The sequence below is a fragment of the Brienomyrus brachyistius genome, chromosome 6 (genome assembly GCF_023856365.1).
Source record: "Brienomyrus brachyistius isolate T26 chromosome 6, BBRACH_0.4, whole genome shotgun sequence".
In the NCBI taxonomy this organism is placed as follows: domain Eukaryota; kingdom Metazoa; phylum Chordata; class Actinopteri; order Osteoglossiformes; family Mormyridae; genus Brienomyrus; species Brienomyrus brachyistius.
This window is the reverse complement of record NC_064538.1, coordinates 17,276,115-17,297,919: the sequence shown is the minus strand read 5'-3', so window position 1 is coordinate 17,297,919 and position 21,805 is coordinate 17,276,115. Positions and strand designations below refer to the sequence as shown.

Below are 21,805 nucleotides of genomic sequence, written 5' to 3'. Positions count from 1 at the left end.
GTATTTTTGGATAATCTGACATATCATAATCTGGTTGAAATAATAAAAAAAAGAAACAATGTGATTTTATTTTAAAAGTTACAGAAAAAAAGTGTAGGGGCACCAAATGAGCTGTGAAACCACAACTTTAGAGAGATCTGCATCCACTCCAGAACATTTTAAGTGGCTAAGATCTTCATTCCTCAAGACTGTGAAACAAATACCGTCAGCCGAGCCGAAGGGATCAGCGGACAAGCAGAAAAAGAGGAGAGAGAGGGGAGATGAAAGGATAAAAGAGGAGGAGTTAAATACTCTGGGAAAAGTAAACAAACGGAGCCGAAATCACAAGATCTGGTGAGGCTGCATTCTGTGGTCTGGGCTGCACGCCGAGGTATTGCAGAGCCGGTAAAAACAGCAGGCTAATTGATCTTACAGAGGAATGATGCTCACTGTTTAAACTGTTTTGGTGTTTGTGAAGTTACTCTGTCCACCAACTAGCATTCTGAAAGTCAGCGTTTCAGTGCAGAGACAGATTTGATTACTCTGCTAATTTAGCTTTTGCGTTTCTTAGTGCCTTTGGGGGTTTTTGTTTTACCAGCTGTTCCCAGATTTCCCCACCCCCCTACCCTCACCGGCTGCTTCGTACTGAATCTAACACACAGCCAGGCAGATAATTTGATGGCACTGTATTGGATGTTTTGATGGAGCTTGGACGTGGTATATGCAGGGTAAATTACCAACTCCAGCCAATATGGAACAGCCGTTTCGTGTTTGCTGAAGGATAAAAGGGATCCTGAAGTCTTGAATTAGTGCGCCGTCTGAATGACATAAGTTTAGCGATGAAGAAGCCAAAGTGCTGCCATGGAAATTGCTGGAATCATTAATTTCTGTTGTTAATAATGCAAATCAAACACACATGGCTGCGTGTGACAGATGACCGTATACCTTCACATAGAGAGAAACACTAGATGATAAACTATGTGTTCAGATCTCCCACTAATGCACCCCCCCCCCCCCACTCCAACCCCACCTCCCTTTTCTGAAGCTCGTTTAAGAAAAAAAAAAAAAAAAACTTGGTGCAGTTTAGCATCTGCCCTTTCGCCGGGGGTGAAAAGGGTCAAGTCAGGTAAAAATGGAATTCCATCGATCCCCTACCACATGCCACAAAAAGTGAAATTCACCACAGATGGCGGAAATGCACAGCAGAGCGCGCCGACGGGCTGGTGTGGAACGCAAGGAAGGCGGATGATTATCCTCACAGGTCTCGTCATGACAATGTCGAGAAACTCGCATTCTTAGTCCAAGTCATGGCCCACGAACTGTCAGCAGGGGGAATATGAATTCCATCAGGGAAGTCGGCAGCTGATTGGAGGAATGACCCAGGGGTGTGGTCAGCCGCAATCTATCAGATATTATTATGAGACTTCCAAGGGCCGCTCACATGCCTCAGCACAACCAATCCCAGGAAGGAACAGCTCCTCCTGGACCGATGTCTTCCAGGAAACCTGCAACATACCCTGGACGGGATTCTGGTCCATTACAGTCACATACACTTACTCTGGGCAATTTATGTCATGAATAGTAGAGGGAGAAGCCAGTGTCCCCGGAGAATCAAGGGAACCCATGCAAGCTCCACCCACGCAACAACCTGGAAGACGTGAGGTAACAACACAACCTCCTGATCCACAATGATCTTAGTTGTACATCAAAATTATTTCATAAAAAAAAACTCCTGATATGTTATTCTTTTTATAAGGTATGCTTTAACATATGTTAAATGTACATTGTTTTTTTATAAGGCATGCTTTAACGTACGTTAAATTTTACATATTTTCAATGAATACTGCAGGTCATTTTGCATTAGCATGTCCCCTGAGCAAGGAAAAGCACTGACAAAGTGATAGGGGACAGCCAGTAGTTTGCTACCACACATTTCGTTATCCGTACATACTTAACAAACGACAGCAAATCCCTTCGGAGGACTTTGAACCTGCACCCATTTGGTCAGATTCCGAGCAGCTGTTCTTACCCAGACCGCCAAAAACACGATGTAAAAATCTCCAGTGCTGCGTTACAGTGAACCTTGCTGAGCTCGCTCGGCCTGTCGACATCTGCAGATGACGGTAATCGGTTATGATGGGTCTTGGAGGGTTGGCCCCTGACCCTGACTTTGTAATACGCTCTTGACTGATCAGATTTTTCTATTTCCTTTTGCCACCAGTTGCACAAACCCAAAATTTGTTCCCATGAGACTCAGAACTCAGGCCATCACACCTAAATGTGACCCCTCTAAAACTCCCAAAACCATCTCAGATCTGCTTTTCCATTCAATATGTTTCTCCATAGTAAAAATATAGGCTTTAGAGTCACAATGGAGACATTATATGTGCGTACGTTGATTTGAATGTATTTTTATATCAGTGCAGTTCGGAGCCGCATTGCGCTTTTCCCCCCTTTAATTGCTTCCATATCCCACAGCCCCGATGAGGTAATGCAGTGTCTTTAATGCAGATTGAGTACAAATAGCAGTCGATGGACTCATTACATTTGATTATGAGCTTTTGCTGCAGTGATATCTTTGTGTCAGGTCTTGTGCGTCCTCTGATTGAAAACATGCCATTGAGGATGTGGGTAGACCCCACCAACCCCCCCGACTATATACATACCAGGAGTACGATGTTATTGGTTTGTTTCTCAACTTTTGGGTCGTGTCCCAATTCGAGTCACAAGATCGTTTGGGTGGGTCCTGAGGCTGAACCGGTGTGAAATGTGGGGGTCGGCAGTACCAACAGGCGTTGCTATACACCGGAAACTTCAGGGGTGCTGCTACAGATTTTGGGCCCCATGAAATCATGTCATATTGGGCCCCCAACACAGACCAATCAGAATCAGAATCAGAATCAGAATCAGAATCGTGTTTATTGGCCAAGTATGTGCAAGCACATACAAGGAATTTGATTCCGGTAGATGTCTCTCAAGTAGTGTAAAAAGAAAACAAAAAACAAAACAGCAGTGTGTAAGGATACAATGAACAATATCCAGAGCAAGTGTAAATACTATAATATACAGTTACAATATGACTGTGAATATGGATTGTTCTACAGTATAAGACAAGTGTTAACAGGTGTATGTAAGTGTTGTTTGTACATATTGTATAATAATATGTTTATACTATTTATAAATATATGTATAATAAATATAAATATATGTATGTATGTACATAGTATATATATGTGTGTATAAATGAGCAATGAACAGTACAATAAAATAATCTAAATCTTATAAGCAGAAAAAAAAAAACAGATTACAGAATAGATACCAGAATATATACAGATATATACCAAGGAGTGTACATAAAGTGCAGTGCAGTGCTGAAGGTGTTTGGCAGTGCGATAGTTCAGCTGTTTAGGAGGGAGATGGCGAGGGGAAAGAAACTGTTCCTGTGTCGGGTGGTGCTGGTCTGCAGGCTTCTATAACGTCTGCCGGAGGGCAGCAGGTCAAAAAGTCTGTGTCCAGGGTGTGCGGGGTCTGTGATGATTTTTCCTGCCCTTTTCTTGGATCTTGAGAGGTACAGGTCCTGGATGGAGGGCAGGGGGGCACCGGTGATCCTTTCTGCTGTCCGTACGGTCCGCTGCAGTCTGTTCCTGTCTTGTTTTGATTATGATTTGATTTGATTATTATATAATTATCCAATTATGATCTAATTTTTTAAGCGTCCCTGTCACTCAGGGGCCCTTGGAATCGTCGTCCTAATTTCCCCTCCTTTATGGGGATATTGCACCACCTCCCTCTTACAAGTTTGCGCAGGAATTTATACGGGTCCCCTCTGGTTATTGGTCACTTGCCCCACTGTCCCCCCAAGTAGGGTGGTATAATGTAGAGCCTGTCTAACCGGGGAGTTCGTTTATGTCCACTTGCCATCCATGAGTACATACACGTTGTAGGCCGTTGGACACAAGTACCGAGCAGCCTTCAGAGCCTGAAGTAGCACTTTGAAAATTATATTATTAAAAAATATAAATCTGTGCAATATGCCTCCCATCAAGGCAGCATAGCTAAATATATATTTGTGAACTGAGAGCGTAGATATTTGGCTGCAGTTTTGGGAAGCGATTTAAATGACAGATGAGCTGCTCCCCCCGCCTTCGGCCCAGGACAGCCTGTTTATCTTGCAGGGGGTGGGGGCCATCACCAATGTAGCTGGGAGTGGGAGGGCCCACGCTCACAGGTCCCAGGCTGAAATTAAATCAGATGCTTCCAGGTCGAGACATTGACATCGAGCTCCAAGCAATGGCGGACCTCGCCGACCCCACCCCTGAATGCCCCTCTGCCCTCCCAAAAGTAGGGCATTACTACGAAAACGATACGGAACCATTCTGCATTGACCTTTATTTATGACTTGCAATTACTCCCCCCCATCTTCTTGACAAATCCCTCCCCCAACCAAATCACCCAAACACTCAGCCCAAAGGGTTGCCGAACACGACCCCCCCTCCCCATGCCCCCAGCCCCCCCATGTTTACTGCCCTCTTTGAAAAGGACCCCTAATATCTGCTTCTCTTTCATAGCACAGTCGCGGCCGAGCTGCCAGTTGGCAGTGATTCCGATGCAGTTATCAATTCCGCCAGCTAACAAACGTTTGCCTTGCATGATGCTGCTGAAATGCCGCAGTCACGTCGGCCGTGTTTGTGCTCCAAGCCGGTGCACGTGATTGAGAGCTCCGGGCCTGAACGAGAACAGAAACATGGGCGGCAGATAGGCCAGCCAAGGGCCCTAAGGAGAACAGCAGGGCTGTATTTACATCTGAACATTAATAATGATGTTAATAATGGAGAGACTGTTGTTTTATGTTTAATTTTTTTTACATTTGCTTGTTTTTTTAGAAGACACTAATCATTCATGTGCTTCTTACATTCGCATTTACTTTTATTTAGCAGACGCTTTTATCCAAAACGACGCTCAACTCAGGCAAAAAGCACATTACAAACATACGGCAGTCAAGGAGTCGACTAGGCAAAAGTGCAGCTATGCTGAGCTTCCAGTGAAGGCCCAGGTATGAGTGTAAAGTACTGGAGCAGGAGCTACACAACATCTTCCAAACAAAGCAAGAACCTAATAAGGCAACCGTTCAAATCAGCAAAAAGTGCAACATTAAGAGTATTCTGGGAGTATGGAGGGATGTAGGATAATGGAGATGTTCCTAGAAGATCCATTTCACACCAGGTATCAAGTTGCTGCTTTGTTCTTTCTGTTTGAGCAAATATAATAAAAAATCGAGCGCTTGTTTCACTGTGGCTGTTTTGAAAGAAGTCTGAACTCATTATTTTTAGATTTTCGTAGATGAAGGGGAAGAGATTATTTAGACATACTCTGCACTTAGCTTGTTATAAGTAGAAAGCAGGTCATATAAGCTAAAAATTATCAGTTACTCTTGTCCAGTGAAGCCCTTGTTTGTGAATATTGATTTTCTAATAAATACAGTAGTATTTAAGTGCTCTAGCAGTACAGAAAGAGCGCTGCCAACCTTGGTTAGCTGGATGGAGTGAGATTTTCAATTCGAGACAAGTCTGAGCACACATTTATATGTATGTAACATATGTAACAGATTTATTACCTTGTAAATAGTTTGTAAGGTTTGCAAACTACCCCAATGGTTTTAATGTAGCCAATTTTTGGTTTTATAATGGAATAATACAAATTTGCCATAAGATTTCTTGCACAATTGTAAGAGTCTGAAAGTGTAAATGTCACGCCAGATGCGTGAGAGCTGGCAACCACGTACAAATAATTTAAAAAAGGAAACATTCATATCTAAGAAATGGTAATAATATGTGAAAACAAACAGTGGAAAAACAGACTTAAACTCTGCTGAATGGTTCATAGTCACTTGACCTCTGACCTAGTGGCCATGGCAGGCATGGTGTGGAGCAGAGCACAGGCACAGTCAAAATACTGTGTCAAGCGCAGGTTGTGCCCTGATTCACCCCCCCCCCACCCCCCCACATACACACACACACATACATACCCCTGCCTTTTGACCACGACCAATGGAAACAAATGGAGATTTGGACACATAATGGATCATGGGGACAATTGGTCCTCTTCCCCCCCCACCCAGTCTTTTGTTCGTCTGTATCCATCAGGGGAGTCATTCGAGGTCCACCAGTGCATTCCAGCCTTGGAACGCCACTCCGGAATCTGCGCCACCTTCCCGGATCATCAGCATTTATCCTCATAACCTAATTCTTTTATATTACCATTTTTTCCAAACCAAAATCTTATATTACATGTTATTCGTTGCAACATACAGTAGAACATTAATAATCATACTTTTTCGTCACAGTTGGGTACACCTGCATAGCTTAAATTACAGTAATTACTCGGCAACACTTTGCTTAAGGCCATGTTTTTAGTAATTTATAGACACATTCATAACAAATTACAATGCATTCATAAAGCATTATAAACATGGCTATAAATATTTATAAAAATGCATAACACATTATAGCCATGTGTATTATGCATTATGAATGCTCTATGAAGTTCTCATCTATAATGCACTATAGATACCTTTATAATGCATTATAATGGTCAGTATAACAATTAAGAATCCTTTGTACTGCATTATAAAGGTATCTATAGTTTATTATAGATGAGAGCATCATAAAGCATTTACAATGCATAATAGCTACATTGTGTTATGCCTTTTTATAAATATTTGTATCCATGTTTATAATGCTTTACGAGTTCGTTATAACGTGTTATGAATGTGTTATGAATATGAAATTACTAAAAACACGGACTTAAGCAAAGTATTACCACATTACCTCCAGGTAATGGCAAAATTTTGACGTGTGGCTTCAGATTCAAATAAAATTCATCAAAAAACATGAGACATCTTTGAAGACTGCTTTAAGCCTGTGTTCCTGTATCTAGCACACCACCAGGGCTGTTTGGGAATGTTAATGCATGTCATAAATATTTTATGTGTCAGCTGTGACTGCCAGATAGTACCTCCAGCGAAACTCTTAGCGGCGTTTTATAAAATGAGACCCTCTATTAGCGTCAGGAAGAAAAGCCCAGACCGCGTATTAAAAGCCGCCGAACATAACATCACTATCACAATGTCACGCCAATCCGCCGGCGTCGGCTCTCGATGTCTTTGACAGGCGATTATCGTGAAAATATGACGGGTGTATTTTACATGAGTTATTCTCAGCAGGTGTCGTAAAAATCTAGGCAATGCTGGGGAATTTGAAGCAGAATATGGACTCGTTTTAAGTGTTTTTTTTTTAGTAGTGTCTGGCTGCAAGCATCACTCTCAAGCCCCTCCTGCTCCACATATATGCAGAGAAAAATCATAATAGGACCCTATATGCACAAAAGACAATAAAATAAAACAATAAAAGATCATCCATGTAATAATATTACTTCAGTACTGTTTGTAAATATATTATGTAAATATATTTCATGTATCCAGAATAATAATGCAAAATGATATATGTTTCTGAAATATTATACCATTGAGATTGTTATAACTAAATTAATATCCAGAATGATTCAGATTTTAAAAGTTATTATTAAATATCTAGGCAGGATTTTGACAAGTAATCATAGATAACTGTTCATATAAAAAAAAATGCTATTTGCATTTTTGTTGTGTGAATTTTTGCACACAAACAGTAAAACTTTAAAGAGTAAAACAACATTTTTTATCTTAGATTTAGAATAGATTGACAGTTATGAAACATAGATTGTGCAAATTACAGGCATGGCACATGTATCAGCCTAACTGGAAGGGGCCTGAGAGCGGTGGACCTGAGTATGGCAGGCCTGACAGGGGCTGGGCCTGAGAGCGGTGGGCCTGAGTATGGCAGGCCTGACAGGGGCTGGCCTGAGAGCGGTGGGCCTGAGTATGGCAGGCCTGACAGGGGCTGGCCTGAGAGCGGTGGACCTGAGTATGGCAGGCCTGACAGGGGCTGGGCCTGAGAGCGGTGGACCTGAGTATGGCAGGCCTGACAGGGGCTGGGCCTGAGAGCGGTGGGCCTGAGTATGGCAGGCCTGACAGGGGCTGGCCTGAGAGCGGTGGGCCTGAGTATGGCAGGCCTGACAGGGGCTGGCCTGAGAGCGGTGGACCTGAGTATGGCAGGCCTGACAGGGGCTGGGCCTGAGAGCGGTGGACCTGAGTATGGCAGGCCTGACAGGGGCTGGGCCTGAGAGCGGTGGACCTGAGTATGGCAGGCCTGACAGGGGCTGGGCCTGAGAGCGGTGGGCCTGAGTATGGCAGGCCTGACAGGGGCTGGGCCTGAGAGCGGTGGGACATAAGAACGGCATTCCTGATAGAAGTGGGGCCTTAGGATGGTAGGGTCTGAGAGTGGCAGGCCAGAGAGTGTACATGGTCCATTTAGCGGTGTAAGTGGTGCATTCAGTGGTGTTCTCAGTACATTCTGTGGTGGTATTCTGGTTACGGTGTGTTCAGTGCTGCACGCAGTGCATTTGTTGCTTTTGTTGTATTCGGGCTCCGTAATTACAGCAGTTTCGTGACAGGTGTGGGACTGATATTATGGGACACGTGAGCAGAGGACACATGAATCAGGGCATGGCTGCTCTCACCGGACATGCTTCTCTGTGCAGGTACTCCCTGGAGGCTTTCGGTGATCCGTATTCCATGACAAGATCCTGACCGAGTGGCTGAAAATCAGCCAGGAAGTGCAGCTCTCTTTGTGGTAATGAGCATTAGGTTCCATTCATAATCAGAAATCAACCAAAGACGAACAGCTGGAGTCTCCGAAAGGAAACAAAAACTCCAGGAGATCAGGGCTCTGACATGAGTTTAAGGTGTAGAGAGTCAAAAACACTACATTGATAAAAAATCAAGCTTGTGGCACTTAAGGAATCTGAAACTCATTAGATTAGGTCACTGGCTTACATAGCAGCACCTTAAACTTACCAATTTACTTCATTATGCAGCATTCACAGAAAGTCGTGGGACACTTGGGATGCACTTCATTTTCATTTTTATTATACAAAAAATAAAAATAAAAAAAAACTTACTCTGTGCAATACTGTTACTTGACTGTCACTTTAAATCCTTGACAATAGTACTGCTGCTTACTCTTGTCACTTTTTTGCATGTTCTCCCCGTGTCGTCGTGGGGTTTCCTCCGGGTACTCCGGTTTCCACTCACAGTCCAAAGACATACTAAATTGCTTGTAGGAGTGCATGTGCATGTGTGTGTGACTGGTGTGTGAGTGTGCCCTGCGATGGGCTGCCCCCCCATCCTGGGTTGTTCTCTACCTCATGCCCATTGCTTCCAGGACAGGCTCCAGACCCCCCCATGACCCAGTAGGGCCAGTAGTTTGGAAAATAAATAAATAGATGGATATATATATATATATATATATATATATATATATATATATATATATATATTGTATATTGTAAACAAATTCATAAAGTAATGATTTTTGTTATAAAATCAATAAATCTGCAATATTTTTACACACTTAAGCGAGCACCCTAAGACTTTCTGTGAGCACTGAATGTTGAATTGAATTGAAACTTTATTTGCCTTTCACACAGTTACAGAGTGCAAGCACTGTAAGGATGGACTTTTTGCACAGTTCAACAAGAACAACAAATAAGACTATGACATGTAAAATAAATGAATTAATAAATAAAAGGCTACGCAAAGTGCTTGAGTTATATGATAAATAAGGTGGGATAAGTGTCAGAGGTAGTTGTGGGGTGACGTTCAGGAAGGTTTATCTGGGCTATTCAGGACAAAAGGCAGCCTATTCAGTTTGGTGGGAGTGGAAGACACCTTATGAAATGCGCAGAATGTCGGCGTGGGTAAGTGGCGGACGGTCAGTCGGCCGCGGGTGGAAACTCCTGATCTACTGCTGAGCAAAGACCATGGCTGTTAACGGCATCCCGGCATCAATTGTGCAGGATTCAGGCTGCGATATTTTCCACCCCCGATATCAACGATGGAAAAAATACCATCTACTCTATAACGTTTCTCAGATGGATTGAGGTTCAGAGAAGGCAGAGGTTTGAGAACTACAGCGACAAGCATGGCAGAAGCTACAGGAAGCCAGGATCAACCACCGAATGTGCCGGTGCCATGACAACTGAGATCCACCTCCTATATTTGCGTTTTTTTGGCGGGGGAGGATGCTAGGCGCATCTGCAGCTCAGGCCAAATTCCGATTACAGTTCCCTTGTGCTGTTGTCCTATCATGTATGAGAAAAGCAGGCGTGAGTTCAGGGCCAGAACCGATTCTGGAAAACACTTTTATCATAAGAAGATCAATATGCTATGTTTCGCCGTAGGGTCGAGAGCCCGAGTTGCGTGGGATTAGTGGAAAGACATGCATTTGCCGACCGATTTAACACAGACAAAAGCGCCAAGCACGCCTGTGTGAGCGCACGTCCCATTTCTGCTCTGGGACGACTACAGTCACAAACTGGACTGGAATATAGATCTGTTTCTTACAATCTGAATTGATCTCAGCCTGTTTTGGAGCAAAAGAAGATGGGAAGGAGTGTCGAAATGTGAGAGAAGTTGCAAACTTTTTTTACATTCTACTTATTTTTTTTCCTTCCCATGTTATCTGTGATTCGAGGACTGCAGGGCTGGGTGGCTTTTTTTGACCTTTGTCGTGAACTCATGCAGGAATGCATGGGGGCTACACGGCGAACCCGAGCCATGCTGCTGACAGAGCACCCGCCCCCATCCCCAGCCCCCGCCTCGCCTGCGCAGACCCTGGGAGGTGTTTGAAATGCCCCACAGCCTGCGGGCCCAGACACACATACGCAAAATTGCACACACACGCTCTCACGCATGGGGAAATGCAGGCTGACACGCACGCACACATGCACTGGCATGTATGTGCACACGAACACACGCAGGGACACACGCACACATACAGGCGTGCTGGCGTATGCATGTGGCCCGTGGAAATCTGCGATGTCAGCACAGGATTATTGGCCCTGTCCCACGAGATTGAGGAAGCGGCCAGCAGACGCAGAATGAGTCCCCAGCATAGTCTGATTAACCGCAGTGGCAACAACGGGGCGACGGCGGTGGGGGAGGGGGCGAGGACTGGGACCTGGGCTCAGAGTCTGAGGAGTGGGACAGCATATGTATTATTTACAGCCCACGCCTTTGATGATAAGACTCTTCGAAGGGACAGGCGCACTCCAAGGAGGGGGGCGCTAGAGGGGGAGCTGCCCATATGGATTGGGAATAATGATCTTCTGTGGCTGTTGATTTATATCTATGCTTGTTAACCAGAGGAAAATGATGTGCGGCCAGTGGCCTCAAAACGTCCCCAGAGGGGAGTCACCCCCCCCTGGCATCAGGACGCTTATTTCCATCCTTTTGGTTCCCTTTTCACTGAGAGTGTGATCTGGCAAGGAATTAAAGGAACTCTGGGGCTGGTGGTTTATTTTCTCCTCATTTCAGTCCAGAAAATTATAGTTCCAATTTATGCAAATTATTTCAGCGACTGGGTACCTTTCGTATGTAGCCTCGGCATGTATCACATGGAACCTCAGTGTCCATTGTGAGGAACCTAAGTATCCATCGTGAGGAACCTCAGTATCCATCATGAGGAACCTCAGTATCCATCGTGAGGAACCTCAGTATCCATCGTGAGGAACCTCACTAAATGCGTTCCCAGTGGAAGTTGAGATTTATTTTCTGCCAAGCATGTAGAAGAGAGTAGGAAATGAAACATACACACACTTTTGGCAAGGAAGTAACAGAGGAACCTGGGACATAAAAAAGACTTATATCGTCATCAGGAGTTTGTGGAATGTGGTATTTTGATATCCTGCAACTGGCGTCTTTTTATTCGTGTATTTTTTTCTGGGCTATGATACCCGTAACACATCTCTGTGAAAATAAAAGTAGCAACAATAACAAGAACCACAAAAGCAGTTTAGTTGATCAACCATACACAATGTTGAGAATACTGTTGACACAGTGCTGTGTTAGCTGAAGTTTTTCTTCGCGGTGGGGTCCACCCACCCTTTAACAGACCCTCCTCTTTTTGGAGGAAATCAATTATCGCGTTAATCATTAAGTGCAATGACTCGGAAAGTCAATTTTTTACCAGCCGGGCTGCTGTATTTCCTCAAACGAATGCCTGAGTGGCCTCTCCAGAGATCTTCTGGGTAATGACCACCCGTATGGCGTCCCCCACCCCCACTACCGCCCGGGCCATTAGAATAACAACCAGAAACTTCCGAGCCGCTGAACGCGCCACTCAGTGTCCGAAAGGTGTCCATCTATTCTGGAGGCCCATGTCAACTTACCAAAACCCATTAGACGTTCAGGAGCATGTGATGGTCTCTTCCACTCCCATTTTTTCCAGCGACCCTGTGTATCCTTCCAACTGTGGGTTGCTGTTTCAGCTCTTCACGACGCACCGTCTCCCGCTGGTATCCACGGAGATCATTTCCTGTGTGCGTCCCTGGCTTTTCTGTCTGACAGGCCCTCTAATCCCCTCACTGCGCGCTGCTGCTCAGCGGGGGCATAATTCTGGCCTGCCTCCATCCCTGGGCCGTCTTTCCAATGGGGGGGGGTTGTGTGTTCCCTGCCAAAGCCAGACTTGGCCCCTGGCCAAGACCGCAGCAGCCAGTGTGAATCTGGGTGTCTTTAGCATGCTTTCTGTGTGTGCTCAAGGAATCGGCCCACAGTTGGTAGGAGCCTACTAGCATACCTACTTCCGGATAGATCCATTTTGGACTGTGATATGGATTAATAAGCCATCGTGTGCTGTTAGCGCGCTGACATCACCGGGCATGAGTGGCCCAGAGCTGTTGGGATGCCAGCCCCCTTGCAGACAGCCCATCCCAGCCCTGGCGGATGCTCGTACTCCAGGGAGGAGGCATGACGAAACAAAAAACATTCAACAGACCCCTGAGTTCGCTTGGAAATAATTGGAATTGAAGCTTTAATGCTGTTTGGCCTGCCCTCCCCCCCCCCAGCCCAAGCCCAGTGTCTGTCCTCCAAGTGTGAAGCAGTGGGGAGCAATGGGTATGGTGATTTATGCTGGATAATGTGGAGCAGAGCCATCCTGTGCACCAGGGGGGAGCCGGGCTGCATCAGGTCCCACTTTTCACAGAACCGAGGTGCTGCCCACCATCTGCCTGAGCGTGCCTCAGAGTCAGAGGAAATCATGTGCATGCCATTACTCCTTCCTTATTGGCTGAGAGACGGGTCACATGCGTGGATTCCCTCGCCATCTTGTTTCCGCTGGATTGGCAGCTAGCATGTGTTACGTGGAACACCAATTGAGAAACGTGCACCCGTAATAAAACAGGCAGTCATTAACTGGCAACCTTTGGTGAAAAGTTCAGCCCCTCCTGCAAACATATTGATGTATACAGGGTGATTAGAAGAACTCCTATTTCCTAAATATTTATTAATTATATAAAGTCATGTTTTTTTCCAAGTGATTGTGTACACTTGTTATCAAATCATTCTAAAAAAACAATTTCCCACATGTATTTACTTGAGTCCCATGACAGCTAGACTCAGCAAAACAAAAACGCACACAGATGCTGGCATTATTTATTGTATTACACCATGACATTGTCCTTCCCTGCGTTACCACATCCTAATTATTACGCTGTAGGCGTTAGATGAACTCAGCCCTATCGGTCTGCCTCTGCGTCTGCTGTCCTTCGTGTTTGTTGTTCTTTTCCTCCGTCTCCCGGTACGTTCCCTTCCTGCTTTCAATTTGATGCTATTTAGGCTAAGAAGAGATCAAAGCTGCTCCGCTGCTCTTTCATGTCCGCGGTCGTCCTGGATTAGCATGGGGGAGCCGCAGCGTCCCGCGCCATGCGGGAAATGCGGGGAATCTCTCGCATTCCCACCCGTCTCAGCCCGCAGCTAACGCCTCAGCGTCCCACCCCCCCCCCCAAGCCTCGAGCGGCCTAGCAAATGCGACTCCATTGCTGCCGCAAGCTGCACCATCTGTCATGCATATTTCTCCGCAAACCATAACTTTTTTTTTTTTTTTTTTTTAGGGAACCGGTAAAGGGAGGCCAGACGCGCAGCTGGAAAGATACTCTGACTTTCGTTTTACTCGCTCCCCGGGGTAACCACTTGCTCCCCGGGGTAACCACAACACACGCTCACCCCCGTATGACGAAGCGCGTCACTGCTTGTCGTCTCGGTAAGATAACTTCTGTTTGCATTTTGGACCGAGGGCCGTTTTCAAATTCGGTACCTGCCTTTTATTTTTTAGTACTGCTGACTGGTGAGTTATCGCTGGAGTTCAGTTCATGGGCCGGATCTGCTGATGAAGCCATTTAAAAGAACCCAGCTTGATGCGTGTGTGTGTAGATACACCTGTGGTGGGGTTTTCCATGAATTTGTGGGATAGGCCTACTTGGGAGTAGAACCCTTGGGGTCTCAAATCCTCTACCACCAACAAATAGACATAAGTCCCTCTTCAAGGAGTCATACATCCATTCAAGTAAGTAGTATGGATGGATGGATTGACGTCATGACATTTCTAAGAGTATCCTCTAAGGACATGTGTTTTTGGACATGATTCAACTGAGTGAGACAAGATGCAATCCTGGGACGACTAAAAAAGAAACCTCAAAGGAGTAAAGATAATGTTTCTGTGTGTGTGTGTGTTTTTTTTAAACTGTATTACATTGTGGGGACCAGATTTCCACAAATTGTGATTAAAACCTGTAACTTTTTGTTGGGACATTTTTTTGGTCCCTCAAGGATATCCTCAATTTTATAAAAATCTGTGGCTGCAATCAAAAAACTAACCAAAAATGGTTGTTTTGGTTATTTATGGTTAAGGTTAGGGCTGGGTGAGGGTTAAGGTTGTCAGTAGTTAGGATTAGGGATATGCCCATAGAAAAGAATCCCCACAAAGATATGAATATGTGGACTGTGTGTGTGTGTGTGTGTGTGTGTGTGTGTGCATTGAGAAGCAGAGCATCTAAGGCAGGGTCACACATCACACCCCATGACTGGAAAGTCCTCCAGACACTTCAAAGCCTGTTTTCCAGCGTAATCTGCATGCTCTCCAGCAGCATCTCAGCCCGTAGGAAGCACATCACGATTGTTTAATCAGAGAGATATTTTCCCTACCATGTGCGGTCCATGTTTTGAAGAACACAATAAATCAGCAGGGATAGCTTTCCGTTCTGGGGGAACAATTGTCAGGGAGGGGGCAGAGAGAGAGCGCGGCTTTGGGTATATTGTTTTTTTAAAGGGAGCTCGAGTGTTTAATGTTGATCTCCGAAGAGTCGGCCGCTTCACCACAAAGAGATTTATTGGTGTCCCGCTATGAGGGAATTTTTATGACTGCAAACAGTGGTGCTCATCTCAGGAGCAGTGACTGTAGAGTGAACACGGGGTGATGGATGCCCACAGAAATGGGACAGTCAGCATCAGTGCAGCTGGATGGTGGGGGGGGGGTTCTCGGAGTATGGTGGGGGTCTCCAACATTCCATGGTGATCTCTCTTGCTGCCAGGCAGCCTGGAAGGTCCCAGAGCCATCTCCACCCCTCCAATCAAAGGACGTCCAGATCTGATCACTCCTGAGAAAGTGACATGCCGTTAACCCCCCCCTCCCCCCCCCCCACCACCACCACCACCACCATCCTCGGCTGAAATGCTCAACCCCACCCCATGGAGCGCAGCAGACCTGAGTCACTGACCCGGGCTAAACGTGAGTCACAGAGATCCTAAACAAATCAGCTCATTCTCTCATTTCACCCCCCACTCCAGTGCATGGCTTGATGGCTGGAAATGCGCTTCCCGTGGTCAAAGAGGGGTCAGCGTTTCATAGGTGAGGAAATCAGCATACGGCAATATTTGGCTGAAAGACACCGCAGCACGGTGGCCATTATGATGAGAGGAAGACATTAATTTTGTTTGAGTTCTGAGGGGAAGTTTATTGCATGCCATGCTTAAAAGTTTGATTAACATCATGTCTGTTATTTACTTTGCTGTCAGTTCACATCCTGCCCTATTTTTCTCAAGACGCACCATAGAATACCTTACATGTACTATCAACATGCTAAGTTCAAATCCTCATTTATCATTCTATGATTTGTAAAAGAGAAAAGAAAGATCAGTTCTGTCAAGGAATGCAGTTTGATTCCAGCCGGCATTTTCACATTAAAGAATTTTTACATTTATTTTGCTAGAATTTGTCCAGTTTATTGCCCCGAATAATCGTAACCAGGCGAGACCTCGTGTGCGAGCCTCATTTTTAGAAAAGCTGTAAACTGAAACTGATATATTTATTTATGAATTTCAAAATAGAACATATTTGAGGTGACGGGCTGTTTTTGTGACATTGTCGGTCCTTCGGGATGATCCCTTTGAGGCACACGGCTTCTCAGACGGGCTAATGGACAACACGTTTGCGGGCGCATCGCAAATATCCCCCGGTAAGTAGAAACATTTTCTGGCGGATTGCGGCGAAGGGGCTTTTCACTGCCCAGAAATATAAACATTTTGCTGTAGTTCCTGGGTCCATGGCGTGTTATTGCTTCCAGAGAACAGCAGGTTGTGAGGCGTATAACCTGACATTTTGCCTTGCGAGCCGGTCACGCGACGTGGAGCAGTACAGCCCTGGGGCCTGTGCGCTCTGCCGGAAATGTTGCGCCGGTGCGCTTGCGGATGTGAAAAGAAGCTCCCCTTCATTCTTTTTTGATTCTTTTTCCTGTTTGTATTATTCATCTCCAGTGAAGCAGCTCAGGGAGAGGAGCTCGCCTCCGCAGGAACTGCATCCAGCTCCATTTGGCTCCATCTTCTCCAGGATGATGCCGAGCCCTGGCTCTAGTTTTGATCAGGAATTGTACACCTCCCCCCCGCCAACCTGAGACGCCCTCGTGAGCGTGGCCTGGGAGGGCCTCGAGGAGACCATGGGGTTTTGGCTCACCTACGAACTTGTTCCCAGCATCCGAGACACGGGGAGCACTTCCGAAAGCACACCATTTCCGTGATAGTGAAATCCTCCCCCCACCATTTTCCCAGGTTTTGGAGTGATCTTCTCGATCGGGGACAGAGGTACAAGGCACCTGAGAGCCAAAGCAGACAGCTCTGCGGTTGCAACGTTCTGCTTCACTGCGTCCAACCATCACATTCCTAAATCGTGTGAAAAACTATTCCGCGTCGCCACTGAGCTTATGAGCCCTAATGGTATGGTTGAAATTATCTCCCATAAATCATTGCTCTCAGAAGAATCATACTCTCTGCACAAAATTGCAGGGCCTTAGTCCCGTCTTCCAGAGTGCGGGAAATACTTGATTTCGACCTGAGTGATGCAAGATGCAAGGTGTGGGGTGAATATGTTTCAGAAGTGTACTGGGAAGATCCCGCTTCTTTTGGTACTGGTTGGACCCAGAATCCTTCAGCACCAGGGGGACATTAAGAACTGCACATTCCTGCAGCCCCAGTCAGATTTTTCAGTGAATCACAGGAAGGAACGCTGAGTTATTAAGGCTATTAAACTGCTCAACATAACAGCGTGTTGGGTGGTTTCTTTTCCAAGAATAATTTAGTATAAAACGTTAAAGATAAGAATCCTTCTCGCCCTCAGTCACTTCTTGTTCGCAAATGCGAATTAGGGTTTATATAAAGAAAGAAACATTGATGCAGGGGAAAACAAGCCCACCTCGAATTCTACCCATTGTTGCCTTGTACCCAGACTCATCCTATGTCTTGACGTTGGTGTTGGGTCGCATTCGTTCAAAGCTATGCTTGCAGGAATCCGGCTTGGAAACCTGAAATCTGCTTTGTGTTGACTTACCCTAAATAAAGCAACTTCTGGGTACAGTGTCTGAATGACATGGATATGGCTTAGCGTAACGTTTCCCCGGAAACTTAATTATTCCTCCGAATGCTTCGGCTCACTGAAAGGGATGAATTCGCTAAGTTGTTTGAAATATAGGGCCCATTCCTCCTCTGCTGATTATTCTTGAAAGCCACTGGCTTTGTTTAGTCAGGAGGGATCGGTTCTGTCGCCCGGCAGTATGTTATGTCTGAAGCGAGCCAGGTCTTTACATCTTGTGGTTTGTTCAGGAGGCCCCGAGTGGACATTTATGGAGGGACTGATATAGACTTTGACCATTACCAGTCTTTGATTTCAGGTTGGCTTTGGACTCATGCTGCCAAGTGCTGAAAAGTGACCCAGCCCTCCCCAAGTGGTCCAGGTCAAAGGTCGGGGACATCAAGGTGGCCCGCTGCCGCTGACCCCATGGCACCGCGTTCCCCACCTACACCTCTGCCATCAGAGCCACACCCAAAGGGGGTTTCCCCCCTGCAAGCCGTTGACTGACAAATGTTGAGCTGGTAGCCAGGCTTCTGACTCCCAGCTGGGCTGCCTCTGTCATGTCCCCGACCCTCGGCCACCAGGCTCTTGCTGGGCCCCTTTGAAGCCCCAGGGCACTGTGCCTTGCTCAGATTTATTGGGGGAAATGGAAGGTCAATCCTTGCAGTGGCCTGTCGTTAGTCCAAGGATAGTGCTCACACACGGGTGCCGGATCAGAAGCTGCCTCAATCTACATGGGCTTAATTCATTATCAATGCACCCTGGGCCTCCACGTCTGCCGCTCAGACGTGTCGCCACATTTGTGAGGAATATCACTTCACCTTACGTGGCAAAGAAAAACAAATGCCTGATTGAATTTCAGGATCAGCTGGTCAAAGGGATCAAGTTGTGCTCCAGGTTATCCCGATTCGGTCATCTGAAAAAAATTAGCCTCACAGGGGAACGGGATGCAAGTCGGACGCTAAAATCCCCCTTCAGAAGACTGGCAGAATTCCATATTATCTAAAGTATATCCGAAACGCTTTCCCACAAAGCTGAACTGATGTTTTTTGGCAGTTTTGGCCGGTCACTCGGTTAGCAAATCAAGTAGACAGGCCAGTTTCAAAGACATTGCTAAAAAAAGCTGTGTCAGATTCATACCCAGATAAATAGGTTCTCCATTTTACTATAGATTTGCACTTTTGTACAATAATGTAATATAGTATAAATTACATTTTAAGGTATATAATAGTAAGACTGGCAACCCTTCGTTTTAGTATGACTATGGCTAATGATAGCAGGACTACAACTGTAATTTTGAATTGCAGTGTCTTTGACAGTGAATGATATTATGTGTCCCCACTAGCTATGGGAACTACACATATTGCACAAAACTCAATTTCCTCTTCTTAGAGTTATGTTACAGGCTTGAACAAAGGGCAGCTTTACTATTATCTGATCTGGAGGTATTTTTTTTTTGTTTCAGACTTAACATTACACAAATCAAAATTGTCCTTCCTGCTCGGCCTCTCACTGGCGAGCGGGTAATTATTCACAGAGCCCAAAATAAATTAACAAAGCAACAGTGCAAAGCTATGTAAGCCGTGTTATTCTTTGATGGAAAAGATAGGACCAGTAGGTTACACAAGCAGGGCATACCTTGGGTATTAATGCGCAACACTGGTTAGAACTAGCTGGGTAAATACAAATGGCAATAACGCAAAAAAATGATAAACTGTGCATGTTTCTGTGGCTTGTGTGTTGAGTGCACTGATAAAACCAGCTGTGCGAAAGATAGAATATGATCTTCTTTTGTTCCCAAGATGCCTGTGACCAGCTTGTACACAGACCAAAGTGACTAACGTAACAAAGTGATTTAAAATCATGGTAATTCATGACTAGAAGCCCAGATGGAAGAAACCTTGAGGAAAAATCCCAGGGAATGTACATTTATTTTATGTTCCAGGTGTTAGGGACCCTTAACTTACTACCAGTCTCCCAGCTGAGGTTTGGTCTGGCCAGTGCCGCCTTGGAAAGTCTTCTCTGATAGGTCGCCCAGACTAAAGGGTGTTTTTTGGTCTTGATCCGAGCTTCCACAATTACCGCCCCCACCCGATGGCTTGTTTCGTCTCCTTCTCAGCCTCCTTCTTCCGCCCTCTATTCATTGGCCGGTGTTCCTCTGGGGCACATCAGAAGGATCCCGTCCCAACGTGCAACATCACTCTCCACATCACTAATACTGTAGACACCATTGCTATTGGTGCACTTCCCATTCTTTGGGCTAGGGGGCACCTGTGAGTATGGTGCATCCCCCACTGTTCAAGCTGTCAGACGATCAAATGCCTCCCCATTCCGTGCGTCCAGTAAAGGCATCTTAATGAATCGCATGAATAATTACTCATTCGATTTAATAAAAATATCCATCCAAAGTAATGTACAATTGCGAAAGCAGCCTCAGACAGTCTCTGGTGTAATTGAGGGTTAAGGATCTTGCTCAGGGGGCTCAATGACCAAATTACACTGCTAACCATGGGATTTAAACTGATGATCTTCTGATAACAAGCACAGCATTCTAACCCGCTGAACCACACACCTGAACTCATTCTTCACATCACAAGATCTTCAGCAGGAACCTCCGGCTCGGCTGATGCCTCCTGGACCAGGCTGGCCGCTGTACTCCTTGCGTGTGGGATGCTGTTTGCTCCCTTGATCCCACACAGATATTAGCCAGCCGACGCTGCTATTAGACTTACGAAACCATGGCCAAATGCTTCAGACTAAAAAAAAGGCTGGGACTGCACAGGCCCGACACAAAAAACCTCAGGGCACAAATGTTTCCTATATCCCAATAAGCCTTTGTTTCATGCCTTTTTTGGATGGCATCCGTGTCGGTTTTCTTCAGCGAGGGAGCCTGACCCCTTAACTGCCAGTCGGCTTGTTATGGAGATGGCAGGGATCGGATCATAACAATTAAAACAAACACAGATCATCCCTGAAGACAAAACAGGACAATGCAATGAATTTGAGGGGTTGTCTCGAAATAAATTCACAACAGTGTCTTTTTTAATGTGCTTTCAATGGGGTGTATCTCATTACTGCGAGTAAACAGGCTTTACTGTAATTGTATCATTACATCAGGAGGCATTAAAAGCAGCAATTATGTACTTAGATCATATTTTGCGTTGCATGCTGGTTAGAATATAATATGCCTCCATAAAAAAGACACTGTAATCCAATGTTAATATATCGCTTCCAGATACTTCTGCAGAAAGACTTCGCATCTGAGTCTGAAGTAGGGACACTGGCTGCATGGCAGTAATCTTTACCAGGCTGCGGTAGCACGGTATTGTTCTGGACACCCAGGGAATGTGAGCTCCCTGCTCTCTGTGCCCCCCCCCCCCCCAGTGTAATTACTGTTTCACCAAGATAAGCGCCAGGCTCGGGGGGAGAGTGCCCCTTCGGTTTCACTCTGCTTTGAACCGGGCTGGGAGGCCTGTACCACTCACACAGGTGTCTCTCACTGACAGACCCTTTGTCTGAACCGGCCACATGGTCCCCCCCCCCCCAACCATTCACATGAAATACGCCTTTTCCCAGGGAGCTAACAGAAAACGAAGCATTGCAAAAAAATGTCCACCATGTTCTCATGAAGCTAGCCTGCTCCCCCAGGATAAATGTTTGTTGTGGCTTTGGTGAGGATCTCCTTCATATTTCATGGGGTTTCTGGAATAGTTAAATCTATCATTTATGGCAGGCAACAAAATGTATGATAGCCAGGTTTATAGTAATACGAATAATAATAATCCATCCATTTTCCAAGCTGCTTATCCTACTGGGTTGTGAGGGGGGTCTGGAGCCTATCCAAGAAGCAATGGGCATGAGGCAGAGAACAACCCAGGATGGGGGGCCAGCCCATCGCAGGGCACACTCACACACCATTCACACACTCACATGCACACCTACAGGCAATTTGGTAACTCCAAGTAGCCTCAGCATGTTTTTGGACTGTGGGGTGAAAC

The 21,805-nt window shown here is 45.6% G+C and overlaps 1 long non-coding RNA gene across 1 annotated transcript; it reads left to right on the top strand.

Moving 5' to 3' along the window:
• Positions 1-1,455: 1,455 nt before the first annotated feature.
• LOC125744888 (uncharacterized) lies at positions 1,456-17,678 on the top strand. The gene is made up of 4 exons (XR_007398518.1): positions 1,456-1,641; positions 14,023-14,171; positions 15,755-16,422; positions 16,721-17,678. It is a non-coding gene; the product is annotated as an uncharacterized LOC125744888 (long non-coding RNA).
• Positions 17,679-21,805: the final 4,127 nt, after the last annotated feature.